The sequence below is a fragment of the Neopsephotus bourkii genome, unplaced genomic scaffold, assembly GCF_033783945.1.
Source record: "Neopsephotus bourkii isolate Nb327-2 ecotype Australia unplaced genomic scaffold, CSIRO-AGI_Nbou_v1 NB_1273, whole genome shotgun sequence".
NCBI lineage: Eukaryota > Metazoa > Chordata > Aves > Psittaciformes > Psittacidae > Neopsephotus > Neopsephotus bourkii.
In genome coordinates, this window is record NW_026901758.1 from 157,331 (window position 1) to 181,395 (window position 24,065).

At 38.4% G+C, this 24,065-nt stretch overlaps 1 protein-coding gene and 1 long non-coding RNA gene across 39 annotated transcripts in view; one reads left to right on the plus strand and one right to left on the minus strand.

The window, feature by feature from the left end:
• The window catches only part of PTPRD (protein tyrosine phosphatase receptor type D), a 466,133-nt gene that overhangs the window by 151,942 nt on the left and 290,126 nt on the right, over positions 1 to 24,065 (plus strand). The window lies entirely within an intron of this gene.
• On the minus strand, positions 9,474 to 22,933 carry LOC133218566 (uncharacterized). The gene is made up of 3 exons (XR_009727198.1): positions 22,829 to 22,933; positions 11,117 to 11,212; positions 9,474 to 10,410 (listed from the first exon to the last, which is right to left on the minus strand). It is a non-coding gene; the product is annotated as an uncharacterized LOC133218566 (long non-coding RNA).

Below are 24,065 nucleotides of genomic sequence, written 5' to 3' on the forward strand. Positions count from 1 at the left end.
TCAGTTTTTTTTCTAGAGTATTTTCAAATATCTGAATTTGAGACTTTTCCTCGATGTTATTTAGAAGGCCTCTTCTCTTGATGATACGCTTAATTCCCAGAATGTTCTGATAATCACACAATTTCTTCTCTCTTAAGTCTTATATATCAGTTTTCTTGTGCCTTTCAAATATTTACCTCTGCGATCTTCCTCCATGCATTTGTTCCTACAGAGCTTCTCATGATGCTTTGGGCTTTATTTTAGACTGATAGTTTGCACGTTAATTTTTAGTATTGAACTTATAGGTGTATTCCTGGTGAAATTCTTCTGGGATCTTACTAAGTGTATGTGTCTTTTCATGCATTGTTTTATGCTACTTCTTTCTTTGCCTATACAAAGCAAAATTTTATTGTTTAAATGTATGTTAAACTGTATGTACATTCTCTAAATGTCATATGATCTATGTGTTCAGCAACAACATTAGTAGGTTTGGATTGATTTCTTATTGTTTTTTTCCTTTATGCATTTGGTTACAACTGTGTGAGTAAATACATTGATCGCTTTTTAATCGTTTTGAGGTTTCTAAAAAAATATTTATTTTTTCTGTTAATCTGGTGAACTGTTGTGAGTTTTCACACAGATATGACTACCTAATCTTTTGAAATCTCTGAATGTAAGATATACACCTAGTATGGAAAAACGGTTTAGCCATTGCTCAATTTATTTATGTAGAATTTTCTAAACAATATACTGTATTAGTAGCAGTTTATAGTAAAGTGTATGAACATAAAGGAATTTCAGAGATAAGTAGACCTCTGTGATTCAGTATCTAGGGTTTTTTTAATATGTCTACTTAGCAATTACTAACAGATATCTTCTACTAATTTAATTTTTATTAAAGGAATCATAAATACAAGGTAAATAAAGAATACCTGATGAAAAATTAGTTATAATAGGTGTTGGAATAACTAGATATTAAACAAAAAGTCCCTGTATTCTTTCATAGTTCAGGTACCTTTGCATTAAGTATAACCTGATTCAAGATAGTTACTGTGATATATTAGGTAACAACTTGTAAGAGGGGATGGCATTTGAAAAAAAGTATGCTGCTAGTTTCCGAATCACATTTTGTGAATCTGGCCTCAGTTTGGGTCATTTAGTCCATTTGAATGCAATCTTAATAGCTATATCCAGTTATAATTCTGTAAATAATAGCATATTTGTTATAGGTTTTTTTGAGCAACATTTGATTACTTCATTTTATTGACACTGAAAACAAGATGTCTGCCCTTTTCTCAAATCTTGTTTTGCAGCAAGTGAATACCCTCTACAGTTTTTGATTGCTAAAATTTAAAAAATAATGTCCTACAAATACATTTAAGGCAGTAGTGCTTACAAAAGCGAGGGAACATTAGTTTGTTTGTGCTACAGAAACATATTTAAGTAGGGAAATAAACACAATATAAATAAATGTCAGTTAATCTTGGTTATTAAAAAAGGGAGATTGGTTGAGTTGAAAGAGAAACCTTTTGCTTTTAAGCACCTGTGAAAAAGATCTCACAGATATACTGTATAAATTTGGGTTCTGTCACAAGCATTTGAGGCATTAGATACTTCATGAGTTCTGCTTCAGGTGCTTCTACACTGCAAACAACTTCAATATTTACAATAAGTAGGTTTCAAGCTAATTTTTTATAAATTTGTGACGATTTATCACTTTGCCTGTATTTACCAAAATTTGCCTTTTTTGCCCAAATTGTTACCAAAAATGCAGAAATTTTTGAAATAAATACCTGCATTTGTTTCAATACTTGTAAATCATGCTTGCTAACAAACTTTACAGAACTTTAAACTGAGTTGTTTCTCTTTGTGACCTTAAAATGGTTCGTCTTTTATTTCAGAACTTGATAGTGTGGGAAGATGTATCAGAAATCGAAATACCAGACATAATTGTACATAGGAATCTTTTAAGATAGCTTTTCAGACTCTAAGGCAATCTGGTGCTTTTGGGTGTTGCTCCATTGAAGCAGGCAGTAGTCTACTGTACAGCAACCTCTGACTACCAGCACTGGTGAGGCCACACCTGGAGTAGTGTGTTCAGTTCTGAGCTCCCCAGTACAAGAGAGAAAATGACATATTAGAAATAGTCCTGAGAAGAGCCATCTTTCCTACAAGAGAAGGCTGAGAGAGCCAGGACTGGTTAGCCTAAGGAAGAGATTGCTTGGGCAATCTTCCACATGTGTACAAACTGGATGCTGGGGAGGGACTCTTCATCAGGGACTGTAGTGATAGGACGAGCAGTAATGGGTTAAAAATTACACAGGGGAGGTTAGGAAGAAGTTCTTATTGTGAGGGTGGTGAGGCACTGGAACAGGTTCCCCAAGAAGTTGTGAATGCTCCATCCCTGGCAGTGTTCAAGGCTGGGTTGGACAGAGACTTGAGTGACATGGTGTAATGTAAGGCATCCCTGCCCATGCCAGGGGGTTGGAACTGGATGATCTTAAGGTCCTTTCCAAGCCTAAACATTCTGCGATTCTATGGTAAGAATCTGATGGGAGGGTGTAAAGAAAATGGATCCAAACTTCCTTCAGTTGTGTCCAGCAATAGATCAGTAGGTAATTGTCACCACTCTCCACTTAACGCCCGTTGTCTACTGTGCTGTCATTGGACATCGAGTGTAACAGTGGAGTTTCATCTGAACATCCAGAAACACTTTTTATTGCGAGGGTGACTGAACACTGGCAGAGGTTGCTCAGAGAGGTTGCGCACAGTGGTAGCTGTCTGGATATGGTCCTGGGCAATCAACGCTAAGTGGCCCTGCTGGAGCAGTGGTGTTGGACCAAATGACCTCCAGAGGTCCCTTGCAACCTCAGCCATTTTGTGATTCTGTGGTTAATGACACAAAATCAAAATGTACAGTTGGTAACACTGATACGGGATTTGGCTACCTTTTCCCAGTCTCTTACTGTCAGCAAAAATAGTAGCTATAGATGCAGATGATTAGTAAAATAAGGCTTTTTGCTAAAAGTCTGGGTAAGTTCAGTCAATCCAGTAATAAGTGACATGCTTTTGCCATTCCTAGATTCATCTTGCAAGAGAGTTACAGAAGTGGTCTCAAGGTGTACTGCAAGTTGGCATCAGTAAAGGCTGTGGCAGCTTCTGCTACAGGATAACAAGCTAGGAAATGATGCTATAGCTAAAGTATTGTGTTTTCATTAAAACTTACTGGGATGGCTGTTTTCAGAGCTAATGATTACAGTCTTCTGTAATAGTTAAAATGATACCTGTTCTGCTTTTTTGGGGTTGGGTATTTGTCACAACAAACAAACAAACAAACAAAAAATACAACCCCAAAAAACCCTCAACATATTTAAAGTGAGAACTGAAGCTTGTTCACTCAACTCCAAGAGCTGGATACTCTAAAGAGAAACTTAACATTGCAAAACTTAAAAATAAATGTGTAAGAAAAAGTTAATGTTATGCCAGAAACAAGTATTCCTAGAGTACACAATTTCTGATATGTGAGAGTACAGTATTTCCTAGAAAAAAGAAAAAAAACCCAAAGAAAACAAAAAAAACACAACCCCAAACCAAACCACAAAACCCAGGTATATAAATGAATTTGTATCTTCAAGTCTCAATAGGTATAAAATCTATGGCTGATTAGATGGGAAGGATTACCATCCTTGATCAGCTGGCAGCATTCCTCCTAATGCAGCCCATGGCAGAGTTGGCCACCTTTGTAGCAAGGGTTAAGGATAAGGGTCGTTAATACCAGAGTTAACTGTTGGGTTGATAGATCAGAGATCTCTGCAGTCTGAGATCTCAAATCTGTTTGTCTTGTGTTTTGACTGACTTGATGTATTTATTAAAAAAAAACCAAAAACACAAAACCAAAAGAAAATGAGATAATTTACCCAGTAAATACAGCTATTTGCATTTTGCTAGCTTAGTGTTAAATAATTTCAGGCATCATTTCAAATTTCTTACTCATTCACCAGTGCTGCTGCTACAGTACAGATGACACCACATTACCTACCAGAATGACAGTGTTCTTTCTTTCACTTTTGTGTTTTTCTATTTTGTGGTTTTTTTTTTTTCCCTATATTCCCTGAAACTCATAATTTTTGTGATTTATCATTGTTTTGCTCCTTTTATTTGCAGTAGGTGTTCTAACAGTTCTTTAGTGAACTGCTTCTTAAGGAGCCTGGCTGCTTGCAGTCAAGGATTGTCTCTTATTAGCGCTCAGAAGATGGGCCTGGCAGGGTGCAGCATGTTTGTACAAGATTCCAGCTGTTACAAAGGTTCTCATGGTCTCCAGTCATATAAAACTTGATGTAGATCTGACCTGAAGCTGATGGTTAGTCTGTGGGTGTACGCTGCAGAAAAGATACAGTATTAGTAGAATATAGGTAGCTTGAAAAAGGTGTTTTATGAATACTGTCTCACTAGCATTCATTAATTGAATGACCATTATGTGTAGGAGATGTAGCCTTTGTGGAAGGTAAAATTAGTTCTCTAATCCATTATTCTCCACACCTCTGTAACAGCAGTGCTGTCAAAATTAGTGAAAGATTAAAAGAGAGCAGATGTGAAAACATTAAGCAATCTGTCTCAAAGTACTACTTCTCAAATTTGTTAGATATTAGGGCAATTTTAATGTAACTTTATAAAATAAATAGACAAAAAAATCTTAAAAGGTAGGGGGGTGAGGGTGGAGAATGTGAGGGCATAACCTCCTTGTATGAGCTTTCGTTTTTCCAGCTTGCTAGGTCACCCCACTGAGGCATTCTCACTATGCATTGTTTAACAAGTTTACTAAACTATTGAATAAAAAAAATCAAACAAAGCTTACTAAACTATTGAATAAAAAAATCAAACAACACAGACCTGAAAATGCCTTAGCCACATTCAGAGAGCGTGCAACAGGGAAGAAAACTGGTGTTAAGACGTATTTGCATGTAAGAAATTTGTCCTAACAGTATTCAGGAATCTAGTGAGAGAGGCTTGGTGTGAATTGAGTCATTACCCAGTTAAAAATAACCTTTCCAGGTCATGTCATTTTGTTTGCTGCAGTGAAATAAGTTTATTTCAGCAGAATGAAGCCGTTATTAGCTTGGCAGAGTCCACTTGTCAGAATTTTATGGAGCAGAACACCGTTTGGCTTGGAAATTCAATAAATACTGTAATGTGAGAGGAGTTAAACTCCAAGGGCTGAAGGGGCACAGTATGGGGAATTTGTCACTAGTGCATTGTTTGACGCTTCTGTTGAGAAACAGAAAGGATGTAGGAAGAACGGTCATTAAAAATCAGGCAGACATCTCACTCACGATACATGGTGATGTTAAATATACGGATTGAACATAATTTTTTCAATACTGGAGCAGAATACCAGTATTTTAAAAAGTAAATAAATGCTTTGCACCTGCTTCTGTTTTTACCCACTTAATTTCTCCTGTATGCATTTCTTCTAACACTGAGGTTAGTGGGGGATGGTTAAGCATGCTCGGAGGAAACTACAATTAAATGTAATCAACTCTCATTGTTTAAATTGGCATGGGAAGATGTGCTCTGTGCTATGTATTTGTCTGAAATGTGGGAGGCTAGTGTTCTGTCTCCAGTGGGAGACGAGTAGGCAAATTAATTGCTCTCCCTGCAAGGTGAAACTATGCAATTCAGTCATGTGATAATTTTAGAGGCAAGGATGAGGTAGTCAGCAAAAACTGGTTGGGGTGCCCTCCAGCTATTCAGGCTTTTTGCTTGTACTTGGAATACTATCATATGAAATAACGTTTTAAAGCATTGCCATTTGTGTTTAAAAAAAAAGAAGAAAGGTTACCTCTGGAATAAGTGATTATTTCAGCTTTCCAGTCCTATATAGAAACATTTATGAACAATGAACTAATTAATCATTGAATATATGGTGCATTATTGATTATATGAATTAATTCTGTCAATGTATTTCTAAAAAAAAGTTCATCTGAAATAGGAGTTAGCTATATTTGTACTGAAATACTAGTTGAAATGTCATGCTTTGAAGTCAGGTGAGTTATTTTAACAATTCTGCTGAGTGTTAAAATCTGGTAATTTCTAGATGGTGAAGGATTCCTATGAGGGAGTCAAATGGTGCATCATTTCGGGACAATATTACTTATATATTCTGAATGATATTAGCTATATTTTCCTGAATTTATCCTTTCTCAGCTGTTGTTTGTTTTCATTTGTCATCTAAAAATTGTGCTGTTTGTGTATTCATTTCTGTCCACAGTCACGCTAATGTGACAGGGGGAAATACTTGGCTGGTGTGCAGGAGAGTACCAAAGATGACTATATACACCTGTAGGAAATCTTAAAATTAGTGTGCCAAAGATGTCTATACACTTTTAGAGAAGTTAAATTTAAGGTCCCTTCCAATCCAAACTAGTCCGTGATTTTTGTGGTTCTGTGATGTTATCTGTATCATCAGTCTATAACCGTTTCTCCCAGTGTAACATGAGTAAATTCAAAGAATATACTGTGGTTCACTTGTTCAAAGTACTATCTTCAATATTATGCTTGGATAATATAGCATGCTTCATTGCATCACTTGAAAATAATGGCATGGAAGCAGCATTTGAAAAAAAATAGTGTTCTTGTATTTATTGCTTAAATTTTTATTATATTTTCTTTTTTCTTTAGTATGCTTTTATTCTTTTTTTTTTCTCTAGTTGTGCTTCACATCTTTTTTAGTCTGAATAGAATTACTTTGTCTTCCCTACTCTTACCTGTGTAATTCAGAAACAGGTGGATTGCAATTGATACATACATACGTACTATTCAACTATCTTGAAGATGACAGTAACTGGGTGTATATACCTAATCCCAGATAAGCATTAGAGTATATAGTCTCTGAACTTTATTTTGCTTAGGGTAGGATACATCTCTCTCATTTGTAAGTAAGTGTTTTCCCATTTACCTTGGAAATAAGAGTGTGCCTTGAAGTAACTTACTCATTTAAATTGTACCAAAGAGCTCCACTTGTCTGGAAGCATATGTCTAAATGTTAAAATTGGTGAATTGTAATTACAGCCTTTTATTTGAATGAAATAGTTTAGAAAAAGGCTTTCCATATACTCAAAACCTCTATAAATTTTATAAAAATATTTTTGTAAAATAAAAAGCAAACACCTTAATGTCCCTGTTCACTGTATTTGGTTAGTAGCAATAAATGTGGTTGGACACAGAGGAGATCGTTCACAGATTAGTAGCTCCCGGAAGGCTTTTTAGCTGGGCAAGATATGCACACTTACGGTATGTGGACATAGCTTACCCAAAGAATCTGTTCTGTGATATCCTGGAGCAGTAATAAACAAACATACCAGAATAATTGACACAGCTTACTGGCACTTCACAGTTTATATGCTGTCACATCTATATTAGTTTCTGGCAGCTGTGCATACTGGTTGTTAAAGATACTTGATTTTTATCTTTTTGCTCATTCACTTAGGGTTATCACAGTATCACAGTATCACAGTATGTTAGAGATTGGAAGGGACCTCAAAAGATCATCTAGTCCAATCCCCCTGCCGGAGCAGGAACACCTAGATAAGGTTACACAGGAACGTGTCCAGGCGGGTTTTGAATGTCTCCAAAGAAGGAGATTCCACAACCTCCCTGGGCAGCCTGTTCCAGTGTTCCGTCACCCTCACTGAGAAGAAGTTTCTTCTCAAGTTTAAGTGGAACCTCTTGTGTTCCAGTTTGTACCCATTTCCCCTTGTCCTTTCATTGTTTGCCACTGAGAAGAGCCTGGCTCCATCCTCGTGACACTCCCCCTTTATATATTTATATACACTAATAAGGTCACCCCTCAATCTCCTCTTCTCCAAACTATAGAGACCCAGCTCCCTCAGTCTTTCCTCATAAGGGAGATGCTCCACTCCCTTAATCATCTTAGTTGCCCTGCGCTGGACTCTCTCCAGCAGGTCCCTGTCCTTCTTAAACTGAGGGGCCCAGAACTGGACACAATATTCCAGATGAGGTCTCACCAGGGCAGAGTAGAGGGGAAGGAGAACCTCTCTCGACCTACTAACCACCCCCCTTCTAATACAACCCAGGATACCATTGGCCTTCTTGGCCACAAGGTCACAGTGTCGGCTCATGGTCACCCTGTCGTCCACCAGGACCCCTAGGTCCCTCTCCCCTACACTGCTCTCTAACAGGTCATTCCCCAATCTATACTGGAACCTGGGGTTGTTCCTGCCCAGATGCAGGACTCTACACTTTTCCTTGTTATATTTCATCAATTTATTCCCTGCCCAACTCTCCAGCCTGTCCGGGTCTTGCTGAATGGCAGCAGAGCCTTCTGGCGTGTCGGCCACTCCTCCCAGCTTAGTGTCATCAGCAAACTTGCTGATAGTACACTCAATTCCCTCATCTAAATCATTGATGAATATATTAAATAATACTGGTCCCAGTACCGACCCTTGAGGCACTCCACTGGATACAGGCCTCCAACTAGACTCCGCCCCATAGACTACAACTCTCTGGCTTCTCTCCTTCAGCCAGTTCACAGTCCACCTCACTACCCGATCATCCAGACCACACTTCCTCAATTTAGCTGCGAGGATGCTGTGGGAGACCGTGTCAAACTCTTTGCTGAAGTCAAGGTAGACCACATCCACTGCTCTGCCATCATCCATCCACCGTGTTATTTCCTCATAAAAGGCTACGAGATTGGTCAAGCACGACTTCCCCTTGGTGAAGCCATGTTGACTGCTCCTCATAACCCTCTTATCCTTGATATGCCTTAAGATGGCACCAAGGATAAGGTGTTCCATCACTTTCCCAGGAATGGAGGTGAGGCTGACCGGTCTATAGTTACCCGGGTCCTCCTTCTTGCTTTTTTTGAAGACAGGAGTGACATTTGCTTTCCTCCAGTCCTCAGGCACCTCTCCCGTATCCCAAGACTCGGTAAAGATGATGGAGAGCGGTCTAGCAATGACCTCCGCCAGTTCCAAGTTATCTTGAAGCTTTGTGACTTTTGAAGAATAACAAAATTAGAAATTTTAAATTAAAAATTTTAAAGTCATTATTTCAGAAAATTTGAACAAATAAAGTTAACTAGACTGAAGTTTTATGACGTAAGCATTAATTATGAACACCATAGAACTGGTAAATTATGATGTTATATGTGTCTGGGTTTTATTGATCTTTATAGAATACTTTTGCTTGGATTTAGAATGAATTTTTCTTTGTTACTCTTCCCACCTTCTTCAGCACTAGCTGATTCGTTCTCAGATCCGAAGGGCAGCCAAATGACTATATTTTGAAGTCCTTGATGCCTTGGCTTCATATACTACAGTTTTAAAAAGTTTTTTAAGAAAGATCTCTCAAGGATCTTTCAGCCCTCTTTTTTTGTCCTCCAGTCACCTCTCTGCACGTTGCAGCCCATGCCTTTGGCAAGGTGACAGGTGGCACAGGGAATTGGGGGCAGTGCTTAGTGGTTTCTTTTCTTATTTGTCTCTCCTTGTTTTCTTGCTTTGCTGCTCCAGCGTGGGCTCCTCCACAGACTGCTGTGTCCCCTTAGAGGTGTACCTTCCTCTTGTGCACCTCTCCCAGCTCGAGCATCTTTTAGCTGCAGCTCTGCTTAGGCATCTCCTTGCTCTGTTCCTGTTTGAGTATCAGTTTAACCCAACCCTTCTTGGACATATCTGTGCTGTAGTCCAGCTCAGGCATCTCCTCTTGTGCCGCCTTTTTCTGCAGTGACTCTTCTGCCCCAGTGTCTCTCTTTTGCTCTGCCATCATGTCTGCCCCAGCTTGAGCGTCATCTTTTTCCTTTGGTGTCTGTTCCCTGGTGGCTGTGGTTGGTTCAGTTTTGGCACAGCGTGGGCTGGCTATAGGTGGGGTGGAGCTGACTGGCACTGTCTGTACCCAATGTAGGGCAGTGGCTGCCCTCATGGGGCTGTATTGGCCCCTCCACAGGCCTGGCCAAGTGCATCCAATGCAGATGCAGGACAGCCTGCCATCCATCCAGGTCAGTGTTTGGTGAGTCTTACATGCTCTTCAGCAGAGAGCTGATTCTATCTTCTGAAAAGGAGGAGACATCAACTAGAAAAACACCATCTTGAATGATGTGTGTGTATAATAATGCTGGCTCAGGAGTTGTGGTTTTACACAGTGTCTGGTTGAAAACTGTGCCTCACTGGCTTATCCATTACAATCCTGAAGGGAAGGCTATAATTTTTTTAAGTTACTTTTTTGAAGGTTAGGAAGGGCTCATATTCCTTTGGAAATCACTGCCAGAAGTGTTTTGTTCCCCAAAGGGCAATATTTCCACTGTTATTGCAGAGGATGAGATCTTACAGTTTAATTTTTTTTCTGTCCTTGGTAGCTTTTTTTTTTTTTTTCCCAGGTGGCTGCCAAGTGTAGAACTGGATCCCATTGTAACAGTAGCTAAAAGGAATACAGAGAATATGGATGTTAACATTTAGCTTCATTTGAAGGCAACATGCTAATAAATGCAGTGCTCTGGATGTGCACTGCTGACTGGGAAGGATACTGAAACATTCACATATGGTTCTCTGACATTAATGATAATGAAATATTTCAAGTATTTTAACAGTTGCTCTTTGAATTTATATTTCTGACATTTTTGCTATTCTGTTGTGTGAACTGACACTGCTGTTGCTTCATGCTCTCAGAGCTGTGTGCCAGCATACTGTCTTGTTCTAAGTAAATGTCTAATTGAAAAAAGCACAGTTCACATTTTTGAACCCAATAACTTAAATAGTTAGGACAAGCAAGTGTGCCCCTGAATAAGTTGATTTTTAAAAGTTATTATTTATTTTAGTATTTATCTCTCGGGGCCTCTTTTCCTATCATTTTCAGCCGTACTTGAGGAATAATGCTTACTTAAGTCATGCAAACTCAATCATCTGGTGTCAAGTTTCAGATGAACATTGCTCTTAGTCATTGAAGCATAACGTAATCTGAAGAAGCAGAACTTTAGGCATCAGTTTATGTACTCCTGTTTTACAAGGGTTGTAGATGTATGCTATGTGTCCACATATGTATGGACATGTACGTGTACTTACAGATGCCAGTTGTTTGAACCTGTGAGTGATAAAACAACTGACTGCCCAAAAACCACTTTTTTTACCCAAACTCTCTTCAGAAGGTACAACAAAAGGATTTGTAGATTATTGTGCATCTTGGGACCACCATGCATTGCCATAGTGCTTTGAAAATGCTCTCCCTAGCCAGAAGAACCAGGTGGAAGTCAAAATTAAAGCAAGTAAGGGTGAATCCTTCTGTTTAGACAAATTTACTCCTATTTGCTGACACTAATAAGTGATTCTCACAGTTCTCACAGTTAAGGTGATATAAATCTCACCTTAAAGTACGTCCTGTGAGGTAGCAACAGTTAACCACCTTTCTGTTGATCAGAAAATTAGTGCTTATCACTGCAAACCCGGTATGCAAAATTTTTACTTTACATCTCAGAAGGGACAATATTTTTCTGTCCCTCGTGTTTAGCTACTACTAGAATCAATGTAAGTTTAAGGAAGGCATATTCTGAGTGCAGAATTATAGGATTCTACATGGATTATGAAGACTAATTAAATCATTGCATTAGTTAGGACAAACACCACTAAGCTTTGTATAAATTTGGTATTTCTGTAAATGCCAAAAAAAGATTTCTAAATATGATCAAACCAGAAATAGGGATGAGAAGTGTGAGCTTTGGGGATTGACACGTGGAGACCAAAAGCACACATGAAAAGCGTACATACTCTTCAAATATGGCAGCATACAGAAAAAAAATCTGACATTTTAGAGACCTGTTAGTACTAGTATTAAATCACATTCAAATAAATAAGCATATTTTGTTTTGAAAAGGAGGACCAAGTTCCATGTTTGAAAATCTACAAAAATATTTTGCTCGAATTTTGGTTTCTGAATTATTTGCTAGCTCCTGCAAAGTAAGCAAAGTTGTGTTGAAGAACCAGTCCTGACATTTGTGATACATGTCTGTTTGTATGTGTTTCTGGGTTGTCCTTTTGAACCATTAATGCATATATAAAAGATTTCCTTGGTTGCACAGTGGTTAGACTATTAGAGTGCTGCTAAGGGAATAAAACAATCAATACTTTTGCTTAGATGAATGGGAATGCTGTTGCTCTTAATTTTCAGCGCTTGATGTGTTAGATTGTGACTATTTTGCAGTCAAAAGGAACCTTTCATTGACTTCGAGTGGTACTCACTGTATACCTCCAAATCCAGGCTACGTGTGTGTCTTTATTTTTATATATTCTGGATAAGAGGGACAGACAGTTTTTGAGAACATTTATAGTCGTCTGGGATATAAACAATTGGAATGGTATGTGAGGATTGACTGAAGTTGTGTTTGGCAGTAGGAGCATTAGTGAAGGATTTTGACTGCTATTTCACCATTATGTCATGGTAGTGTACAGCCTTTTATATATTATGGTTTTTTGGCTTTTAGTCTAGGTATTAATTTGGCTTGTTCTGCAACAGTTTGAATGAGGATTATGTGAGCATTCAGGGTAGAGGTTGTGCACTTTGGCAAGTGTATCAAATATATAACAGCATAGACTATTGTCAATGAGGAATGGCTGCACATCTGAACACTTAATAAGTTAAGTTTTCTCTGCGCAGTAAAGGAGAAAAGGTAATAAAATATGAAGGGCTGTAAGTGATATGTGAAAGTCTTAATACTGTGATGCAGTTGTTCTTAAGCAGACATTGAATATTTCGGAGTTTGTAGATCATTATTCTTCCTTTATCAATTATGAAAACTACTTTATAGAAGACAAACAACATGCTGGGACTTTTTTTAAGCAACAGGATTTGTATTACTGTGCAAAGTTTTGGAATGCATCTAAAATAGGGAGAAGTGCCAGCCACTTGCAGTTGTAACTTTTGGAAGTTTTAACTAACTCATGGCTTCTTCAGGACCCCAAACTTTTATTGCCTAGGTAAGACTTGAATGATACACGTGTTTGTGTAATGTTTGTTTGATCATGGGTTATTGGTGATTTATTTTTGTGTGTGGTTTCTTTTTTTTGGCATGTGTGTGGTTTTGTTTTTTGTTTGTTTTGGGGAGTTTTTGTGTGTTTTTTTTATTTATTATTTTTGGCTTTGTTTTTCCACTGGCAGATAATGTGAGAGTTACTGCCATTAATTCTGTAAGGTGATCCTTGAGCTTCTTAGCTGCCCTTGTATAGCCTCATGAACTGGAAGCAGTAAGGTGGTCCAGAAATATCTGTTTTGATTCAACCTTCCATTTGCTATGACTTTTAAAACCTTGAAGTAGTCAAAGGAGAAATTCTCTTGACCTGTGTATAGGTTTTGGGTTGAATAGCCAAGATTTTATACAAATCTGCTGTCTGACTTACCATGCCTTCCCCGGTCAGCTTGTTTCATGTTAGGCTTAGCTACAGAGCTCAGTTGCTAAGTTCCTTTAAAAACAAGTAAAATTAAATGTTAAAATTATTTCCAAATTACACTGGTAGCTGTTTCACATGTAGTTGGCTTGGCTTTAGTTTTCTTGGTTTTAGATGAGTGTGAAAGTTGACACAACATGAAGTTTCTGTTAAATTCAGTTAATTACACATGAGGCTCATAGAATCATAAAATAGTTAGGGTTGGAAAGGACCATAGCATCATCAAGTTCCAATGCCCCTGCCATAGGCAGGGACACCTCACACTAAACCGTGACACCCAAGGCTTCGTCCAACCTGGCCTTGAACACTGCCAGGGATGGAGCATTCACAGCTTCCCTGGGCAACCCATTCCAGTGCCTCACCACCCTTACAGTAAAGAACTTCCTCCTTATATCCGATCTAAACTTCCCCTGTTTAAGTTTTAACCCATTACCCATTGTTCCATCACTGCAGCCCTGATGAAGAGTCCCTCCCCAGCATCCCTATAGGCCCCTTTCTGATACTGGAAGGCTGCAGGGAGGTCTCCATGTAGCCTTCTCTTCTCCAGGCTGAACAGCCCCAACTTTCTCAGCCTATCTTCATACGGGAGGTGCTCCAGTCCCCTGATCATCCTCGAGGCCCTCCTCTGGACTTCCAACAGTTCCGTGTCCTTCTTATAGTTGAGGACACCAGTACTGTACATGATACTCCAAGCAGGGTTTCACAGGAGCAGAGTAGAAGGGCAGGATCACCTCCTTCAACCTGTAGCTGGTCATACTCCTTTTGATGCAGCCCAGGATACAGTTGGCTTTCTGGCTGTGAGTGCACACTGCAGCTGGCTCATGTTCATTTTCTCATCAACCAGCACTCCTAAGTCCTTTGTCTCAGGGCTGCTGTGAATCTCATCTTTTCCCAACCTTTAGTTGTGCCTGGGATTGCTTCCACCCAGATGTAGGACCTTGCACTTGGCATGGTTAAAGTTAATGAGGTTGGCATCAGCCCACCTCACAAGTGTGTCGAGATCCCTCTGGATGGCATTCCTTCCCTCCAGCATATCAACAGAACAACACAGCTTGGTGTCATCAGCAAACTTGCTGAGGGTGTACTCAATCCCACTGTCCATGTCAGCGACAAAGGTGTTGAACAGGATTGGTCCCAACGCTGATGCCTGAGGGTCAGAAGTTGTTACTGGTCTCCAGCTGGACACTGAGGCATTGACCACAACTCTGCATGTAACCATCCAGCCATTTCTTTACCCACCGAGGGGTCCATATATCAAATTGATATCTCTCCAATTTAGAGACAAGGGTGTCATGCGGGTCAGTGTTGAAGTCCAGGTAGATGACGTCAGCTGCTCTATCCCTGTCCATCAGTTCTGTAGCCCCATCATAGAAGGCCACCAATTTGGTCAGGCAGGATTTCCCATTAATGAAGCCATGCTGGCTGTCACCAAGCACCTTGTTGTTTCTCATGTGCCTTAGCATGCCTTAACATGACTTCCAGGAGAATCTGCTCCCAGATTTTGCCAGGCACAGAGGTGAGACTGACTGGTCTATAATTCCCTGGGTCATCCATTTTCCCCTTCTTGAAAATGGGGGTTATATTTCCCTTTTCCAGTCATTGGGAACTTCACGTGACTGCTATGATTTTTCAAATATGATGGACAGGGGCTTAGCAACTTCATTCACCAGCTCCTTCAGGACCTGAGGATGGGTTTTATCAGGTTCTTGAAATGGTCTCACACTGGATCCTCTCCAGCAGTGAGCCTAATGTCTTCATTCTCACAGTCCCTGTGTCCGCTTTCCAAGACTTGGATGGTGTGGTCAGAGCATTTGCCAATGAATACTGAGGCAAAGAAATCATTGAGAGCCTCAGCCTTCTCCAAATCCATGGTAGGCAGTTCTTCCAATAGCTTACGGAGAGTTCAGGTTGTCTTCTGAGTAAAATAGGATCAAGATGCCTTAGAGGCATTTGTCAGAGAAATAAATCAACAATTATATCCATCAATTATCAAACAATGCGGTAGATGATAGAATAGGAAATAGGGTAGTAAATTGCTGGAACAAGTCAAGGAATACACATCCCAGCTTTAAGCACTTATTCTTCAGGTGAAATAGGAGGTCACATGTTTATTTTGTAACTTCTTTGTAAAACAAACGTAAACGAGACACATACAATGTCTTGATAATTTCTTTTAGGTTTTATATAGTTTTTCGGTAGCTGTCAGAAAGTGAGAAAGTTTGAGTGTTCCAGACACATAGGTTGGAGCTGGTAGTATATATCTTGTATAAGGACATTGTGCTCGGGCTTTACACACCATACATGTCACACTGCATTAAGGGAAAATATTTTCAAGGTCTGTGCATGCATGATGTGTTTCACCTTCCCTTGGAGAAAGGGCTAACCCTAACCCTAACCCTAACCCTAACCCTAACCCTTCGCTTTCCGTGTCACTTTCCAGTCCCTAGAAAATTAATCTCTTAAGCATCACTTCCTTTTAAGTTATTAATAATAGCTTTCTGATTTAAAAGTAATGAATATTTAGCCTTGTAAATTTTCTTTGGTAAAAGGTTTTCTGAGTTACTTAGAACCTGACAATACTGCAGGTTCCGTGCGGAGTCAAGAAAGGAATTATATTTTTTGCCTTGGCAGACTTAGAAGTGAAGTGTGTGTGCTACAGGTGTTCTCACAAGGCTAGCTGTGGTGTGTAAGATACAGTTCTATATCTGTGGTTAAGATTATGGCATGAAAATGTTCTGTAATAAAAAAGATCTGTTGCACAGTGAACTAAGATAATTTTAAATAACAAAGATGGATAGAATGAAAGCAAAACCAAACGTGTCTAAAAACCTTTTCATGCTATGCCAGTGATATGTAGTTTGTTGTTACAGTCTTTCACTGTACTTTCTTAAAAAAAGCTTTATTTATGTAGTAGCAGCCAATACAGAAAATAATACTTACGGAAATCTCATATATCCTTCTTAAAAAAGCAGCTTTGTTTGTCAAAGATAAATTTTACATTTTCATGTGAATATTGCAAATATTGCTTTGAAAGTTAATTTTGCCAGTAATGCTGAAATCTGAGGACAGGTAAAAGATTACAAGATTGAAAGACAAACATCATACATGGAAGCTACTGATGAAGATTATTTCTGTGTTCCTGAAAGGTATTACTTTTGTTGCTGCCTTGTGTTAGGCAAGTATTCCACTTTCATAATGAACTGCAAAAATTCAGTGTTGAATTGGCCAACGTGCATTTGGGAAAAAAAAAAATGAAAAAAAAAACAACCCAAACTAAAAAGAAGTGTGCCATTCTCCTTGTCCAACTATTTTAAAGGTTTATATGTGCCTTTGCTCCTTATTGAAGGATTGATAATATGATCCTTCATCATATTACTTCCCAGATAATCTCAGTGTCTGTCAACTATGCCAGAAGCATTCATCAGTTTTAGTTCATTAGCACTTCTGGAGCAATTTTGTTATTGCCAAACTGGGAAGCTGACTTTCACATTTACACTTCAAGTGAAAAGAAACATCATTTGACACCAGAGAGTTTGATTTTGATTGTCACTTTAGCTTTCTAACTTTAAATAATTTTTTGGACATGTTTAATTAAGAAATGTCAAGATAAAACTTTTTCATTTTTGCAAAAAGGCATTGTTATTACATTCTCCCAGTCTAAGACTAAAAGTGACATTAAATTGTGAACTTCTCTGAATTACTGAATCTACTGGAATTTTTTTTTCTTTAGAGGAAAAGGGAATCATTCTTACTCTTTTTCTTTGCTATAAACTAAATAACACCTTTTAGGCTTGCAAGTACAGCACTCTTCCTTTCTTTTTTTCCAGAGGGAGGAATCAGAGAAACTAGTTGCTTATCAGCCTCAAATATTGACTTAAAGTTAAATTAACCAAAGCTCATTTTTAACTTCAAGTTTTTATAAACGTTTGGGTACTATGGTAAAAATACATATGTGAAAAACCTCACTGTGTCCTCTGAAATAGCTACATGAACTAACTCAAAAGGCTACGTATGTGATTAGGACATTTTACTCTTAGCCTTGTTTCTCTGAGTGATAGATAGCCTTCTGTATCGGACCATTTCTGTCTTAGTTTTCCAACAAAATCAGGCTTGGTTTTGAATTTTAATTCTGGACGAGTAGAATACGATGGAGTAGTATTCTAGTGTTCTAGTCTTGAGATGTTGGGTCTGAGATTTTGTAAAGGAATTGTGTAGTGTTTATTAAGTGGTTAGCAGTACTTTAGTACTGGCATTGTTAAAATCATAAGAAGCAAACCTTTCCACACACATAATTTGCCTTCAGTTATTATAACGTGCTGAAGTTTCTGCTTTTGTGGAAAAGAGTTTCATGTTTGTGGTTAGTGATTTACGGTATGAGGAAAAGCATTATTTCCTAGGTTTTTCCTGGGTATTTATGTTTAAGATTTGGGCTGCTATTCTTGGTTTTTTTTTTTTTGTTTGGTTTTCATGTTACCCTATGAAAAGCCCAGACTGACATCAGGTATACCAAGGAGAGAGATTGATCTCTGCACTACGTAAGGGCATTAGATACTCTTAAGGCTTTTTCTAAGCTTGAAGATCAGCAAGTTAAAATCCTGGCCTAAACCAAATTTGGGAAACTTAAGCCTGTCTTGCTAGCTCATTTTGCTAAGCAAATCCTCCTTCCAGTAGATTCTCTGTGTTAAGCTGTTTGTGCTTACTGCAAATCCAGGTTTTAACATTAGTGTTGTATAAGTTAACTGTTTCTTTTCTGAGGTCAGGAAAAAACTCTCATAATAACTTAGGGCATATCCCTAAGTGATTTGTCATGATTTAAAATAAATAAATATATTTAGGTGTTTGTTATACATATATAATGCATATATAATAATTTTAAATGCTATAGGTATTATAATAAAAATAATTACATATACTCCTTACAGTTTTACTACAGCATTTAAAATATAATGTAAATAAACATAAATGTTTATGTACACATCACTTCCATTTCTTGTATACTGCATCTGCTGTCATGTCACAGGCAGTTGCTAGTACTTCAGCAGACCATTTAGGTTCTTTAGAATGAGAGCACAGTAGAAGCACTCTGAAAAATCATCCAGAAGAAACTGCTAACAAAAGCAGGAGCAATAGGAAAGAGGTAATATTTACCAGATTCATCCACTGCAATTTTTCTTGTTTGAAAGACATGTAATACATGTAATATATTTCTTAAATACAGCTTTATGTCTACCTTTTTCATCGTGTTGGGCTTGGACAGTGAATATTGTGAAGCGCAGGTAATTTCTCTGAGACAGAGTGAGCTTTGCCAGCAAGGCAGTCTGTATTGTGGTCTGTCATTCACACTTCAAGTAAGTTGAATAATAAAACAGCTATTTTACTATGACTAAGCTATGTAAAAGGCTTTGACCCTGAAACAAATCCCTTTTCTGTAGTTGTTTTTAGATTTTATTATGATGATTTAAGGATATAAAGTAAATGTATCTACATACTGCTGTATATCTCTCTATAAGTAAATATGGTATCGATATGTATAAAGTATCACCCCATACATACTCTAAGCATCAATAAAAATTCTGAATTAGTGTTTGGCTCAAAAGAGACATGCTGAAATCACCTTAGGGAAAAGATAAAAGTTGCCTTTTCAGTTCCTAGTTCATTAGAAGAGCTGGTAGAATGTATTTGTCTGCACCACGACAAGAGGAAGTCTTGCTAATAGATATATTTTTTACTTTTTTTTCCATAATAAAAGGTCTGCAAGAATGTCAGGGAAAAAAAAGAGAAAGAAAAAAAGCATAAATCAGTCAAATAGGTTCTGTTGTCAAAAAGCTGACTTGTAGTCAGTTGATTAATTCCTGCTTCTTGCAGTATAGATGTGTTCTGCATAGATATGGTGAAGACTGACATCCTATTGCAAAGTGGACATGTGAGTTGTTTCAGGTGGGAAAATAAGAATTCTTTTACACATGCATTTTCAAAGTCACTACTTAACTAGTGTTTTAGTATTTTACAGTATATCCCTATGCATTTGTCTGCTTAAAAGTGGTGGTCTTTTTAATCTGAAGAGCTGCAAACACTACTCATCGAGAGGACTCTCCTGTGAGGCACTGGAGAGATCAGTCATTTACCTCAGCTACTTAAACATTACAGTTTCTTTTGATTATTACTGACTTTGCTGTAAGTAACTGGAATATTGGGTATCTTAAGATTCAGTTAGGATTAGGTTCCAACATTATGTCAGATACTGAGTCAGAAAAGAATCCCTTTTCCGGAGTGTATTGATGCAGGTAGTGTTTGCTATGATTTGTTTCATTGCAGATCCATTAATAAGCTGTAATTCACATTACTTCCACTGATTAACTGCAAAGTGACGGCAAAGGAGTAGACACTATTGTGTGTGTGTGCAGTTAGATATTACTACAGAAAAGTTGCATACCTGTTCTGTATGCTGGTATTTTGCTGTCTAATGTAAACATTACTACCAACGTAATTTCACAATCCTTCGTTCCCTCTTTTCTATACTGCATTTTTAAATGTGCCTAATTGCCAAAGGATTTCAGTGTTTAAGGCCTCTTGGGTGTCACTGTGAGCAAAAGGTGGGAGCTACTGAGCATGACAGCAATGATTATGAAGCTAAAAGACCACCTAAGAGAAAGCAAAATAGGAGTCAGGACAGTGTGTCAGTAGATTTTTTGTTAACTGTACCTTTACAATAAAGCAGCTTAAGGACATTGAAACTATCATAGTTGAGGTGGTTGAAAGAGCATTTAAAGAATTCAGAATATGAGTCATAATACTGTATACCAGCAATTTCTAATAGAAGTGATGTTTGAAACAAATGTTTCCTTTTTGGGTCCAGTCTTTAAAAAATGAAGACGTAAAAGTCACATGATTTATAGAGGTAGTCCTTTGTTCCTGTGCTAACAACTAGTGCTAACAAATAGAAAATTACTTGTGTGAAGAAAATTTCTAATGTGGAGTAAAGAAACAGTGTGCACACTGTGGACATTGAAAAGCGTGATGGAGTCATCCACAGGTACCTGTAGATGAACAGGATTGCCTTTTTGAGTTTAAAATTATGTTTAAGACAAAGTGTATCTACTTTTTTCTTCTCCTTGTCTTTCAACATGTGACCTGCGTGTAATGTTTTATACAACTATGTTTAATCTTGTGCTGGCAGCAGTGCTGGATCTATTAGAAGGCAGAAATTAGGGCTGAGGAATTCTGGTTCTGGATATCAAGGGGTTAGAGATAGCTTGGAATATATCCTTTTTTTTTTTTTTTTTTTTTTACTTAATTCAAATGTTCCTGTTACACTAATTTAAAAATAAATGATAAATAAATACGTAATTCTTCTGATACTAGTGTATTTTCTAGGACCTGAGATGACAAAGCAATACGAACTAACACATCATCCCAACAGCTGAATAAGTTTTTTCAGTAGAAAACCTCTTAGAATTGATGGTGAGCTACAGCATGCAGAGTACAAAGGAAAGGAAGTATTTATAGTTTTTTCTCCTGACTTCTGACCCTGGAAATTAAAACCACTTTCCCCACACCCTCAGTTGCTGTTAACCTTCAGGAAAAATGAGTGGCTTTTCTTGGCAGAAATTGTTCTTAACAACATTAAGATGATGCAGCTGTCCTCAAAACATAATATACATAAGAGAGTTTGAAATATTAGCCCAAACTTAGACATACCCCCAGAATATTTTTGCTGTGTTTATATATGCTGCTGAAGTTACGCAGAATATCCATATTATATAGCTTTCTTTACACTTCTTTTTTTCTTTTTTTTTTCTTTTACAGCGAAGAAATACAGTTGGAATGTTGTGAAAGGGTTTTCTGTTGACTGACAAGGTCCCAAAGTAATTTGCGACTTTATACTTCAAATGAGGCTTTTCAAAATATTGAAAAATTGGTTACAGCTGGCTGCACACCCTGACAGTTGAAAATAAAATTCCCATACCAGTCATAACTAGCAATTCAGTTTAGCTTATGCACAGTGAGAACAACAAAACATAGTTTCTTTCCAAAGAGGCGACAGTGCAGTCAGAACTTCTACAGCTGCCTTTCATACACTGATAATTAAAAAAAAAAAAAAAATCAAAACAAAATCCCTAACTGGAAAATACATGCTTCCATTATAATTACCTATTTCAAAGCTGTAATTGAGCATTTCATTATAAAGATGCTCATCAATCTAGAACAATGCTCCTGGGACAGCACACACATCCAGAGATGTAACAGTTATAATAGAAATGCTACCAAAACTTTTGAAGGTTACAATTAGTTGCTCAAGCATTTCTTCTGCGAAAGATGAAATTCCCTCGAGTGTATTACAGTGTTCCATGGAGAGCTTCAGGCTCATCTTCTAGGTTTTAGATATGTTGAGAAAATAAATACTTTGTCATTGGTATAAATAAGCAAAATGCATTCATTTAAAATTAAATGAATAAGTTTTCCTGCAGGTTTTTATGTAAAACAAATGATTGGGTAAAGGAAGCAAAAAGAGGAACTGTCAAGATTGTTGTTTGTTTTGGTTTTGCTTTTGTTTTTTTAATAATTTCTAAAATATAATTTTTTGCAGCTCCCTCTAAAATTTTCTGTTGAGATTTTATGTCTGTGGGACAGTGCTAACACTCCAGCAGGAATGTTTTGAGTCCTGAGTAACCTCTGCCATTTACAGCCCTCTTTCATAGTGTGATGTGCACAGCTTTGGGTTTTCCTCAGAAGACTGTCAGCGACAACATTGCGGCTGTTGTGACAATAATTCAGTGGAGTTTGAATTTGAGAGGGTACCTCTGTCATGTGGGTGGCATCTTTCTGAAGAGAGCACAGTAACTTCTATCTGCCTGTGTTTGGAACCACTGTTGTGATAACATGAAAGCCGATGGTGCTAATACAAGAAAAAATCCATAAAATTATACAGAACATTTCCTTCAAGTATTATAAATAATATAATTTCATTTTGTAGTGAGAAAACTGATGTAAGATGAGTCTTTGACAGTTTTGAAACATTTTAATGGCCACAGCCTCTCTATCCAGCTTGTCTAGATCCCTCTGCAGAGGCATCCTGTCCTCCAGCGTATCAACACATTCTGCCACCTTGGTGTTTTCTGCAAATCTACTGAGGGTGCACTCAATCCCCTCATCCAGATAATCTGTAAAGATACTAAACAAGACTGTCTGCAGAGCAAAGCAGTGAGGAAAACCAGCTAGATGTGACACCATTTACCACCCGTCTTTAGAGTTGGCCAGCTTTTTACCCAGTGAAAAATGCACCTATCCAGGCCATGAGCAGCCAGCATCTCCAGGAGAATGCTGTGGGAGACAGTGTTGAATACTTTACTAAGGTCTCATCAGACAGTGTCCACAGCCTTTCCCTCATTAACCTGATGGGTCACCTTATCCTAGAAGGAAATCAGGTTGTTGAAGTAAGACCTGCCCTTCATGACCCCATGCTGACTGGGCCTGATCTCTCCATTTTCCCACGTGTGCTTTATGATCTCACTTAGGATCATCTGCTCCATGACCTTCCCTGACACTGAGGTCAGGCTGACAGGCCTGTAGCTCACAGTATCTTCCTTCCTGCCCTCTTTTTTAGAGAGGTCTTATGTTGGCCAACCTCCCATCCTCTGGGGCCTGCCCACCAGACCAGGACTGCTGATGAATGATAGAGAGTGGCTTAGGAAGCTCCTCTGCCACCTTCTTCAGCTCTAGGGTGTAACCCATCTGGCCCCATAGACTTGTGTATGTCCAAGTGGAGTAGGAGATCACTAACCATCCCCTTCTGGATTATGAGGATGTCAGTCAGCTCCTCTCTGTCATCCAGTTTAGGGACTGAGTATCCTGAGCATTGGTGGTGTGACTATTAAAGACTGAGGCAAAGGCAGCATGAAGTACCTTGACCTTTTGCTCATCCTCAGTCACTACGTTTCCCCTGGTATCTGGTAGAGGATGGAGGTTCTACTTGGCCCTCCTTTTATTGCTAATATATTTGTAAAAGTACTCCTTATCTTTTGTGGCAGTGGCATATTTAGTTCTTCCTGTGCCTTCACCTTTGTAACTTTTTCTGTACATAACCTAACAACATCCCTGTACTTTTCATGGGGTGACAGTCCCTTCTTCCACAGGTGACAATTTTTTCTTTTCTCCTGAGTTCCAGCAATATCTCCCTGTTCAGCCACATCAGTTTCTTCCCCGCTGGTTTGACTGTTGACCCATGGGGACCGCCTGCATCTGCACTTTAAGGATTTCATTCTTGAAGAATGTCCAGCCTTCTCAGACTCGGTGTCCTTCAGTAATGTTTCCCAAGGAATTCTGCCAACCAGCATGCTAAACGCCTGACCGTCTTCCCAACTTCTTCAAGGACTGAAAATTCAATCATTTTGTGATTGCTGTGTTGGCTTCCAACCATCGCATCACCCACCAGTCCTTCTCTTTTGGTGACCAGCAGACCTAGCCAGGCATCTCCCCTAGTTGGCTCACTAACCAGCTGTGTTAGGAAGTTATTTTCCACACCTTCAAGAATCTCCTGGATTGCTTCTTCTCTGCTGTGCTGTGCTTCCAGGAGACATCTGGTAGATTGAAGTCCCCCATGAGAACAAGGGCAAGGGATCCTGAAACTTGTCCCAGTTGTTT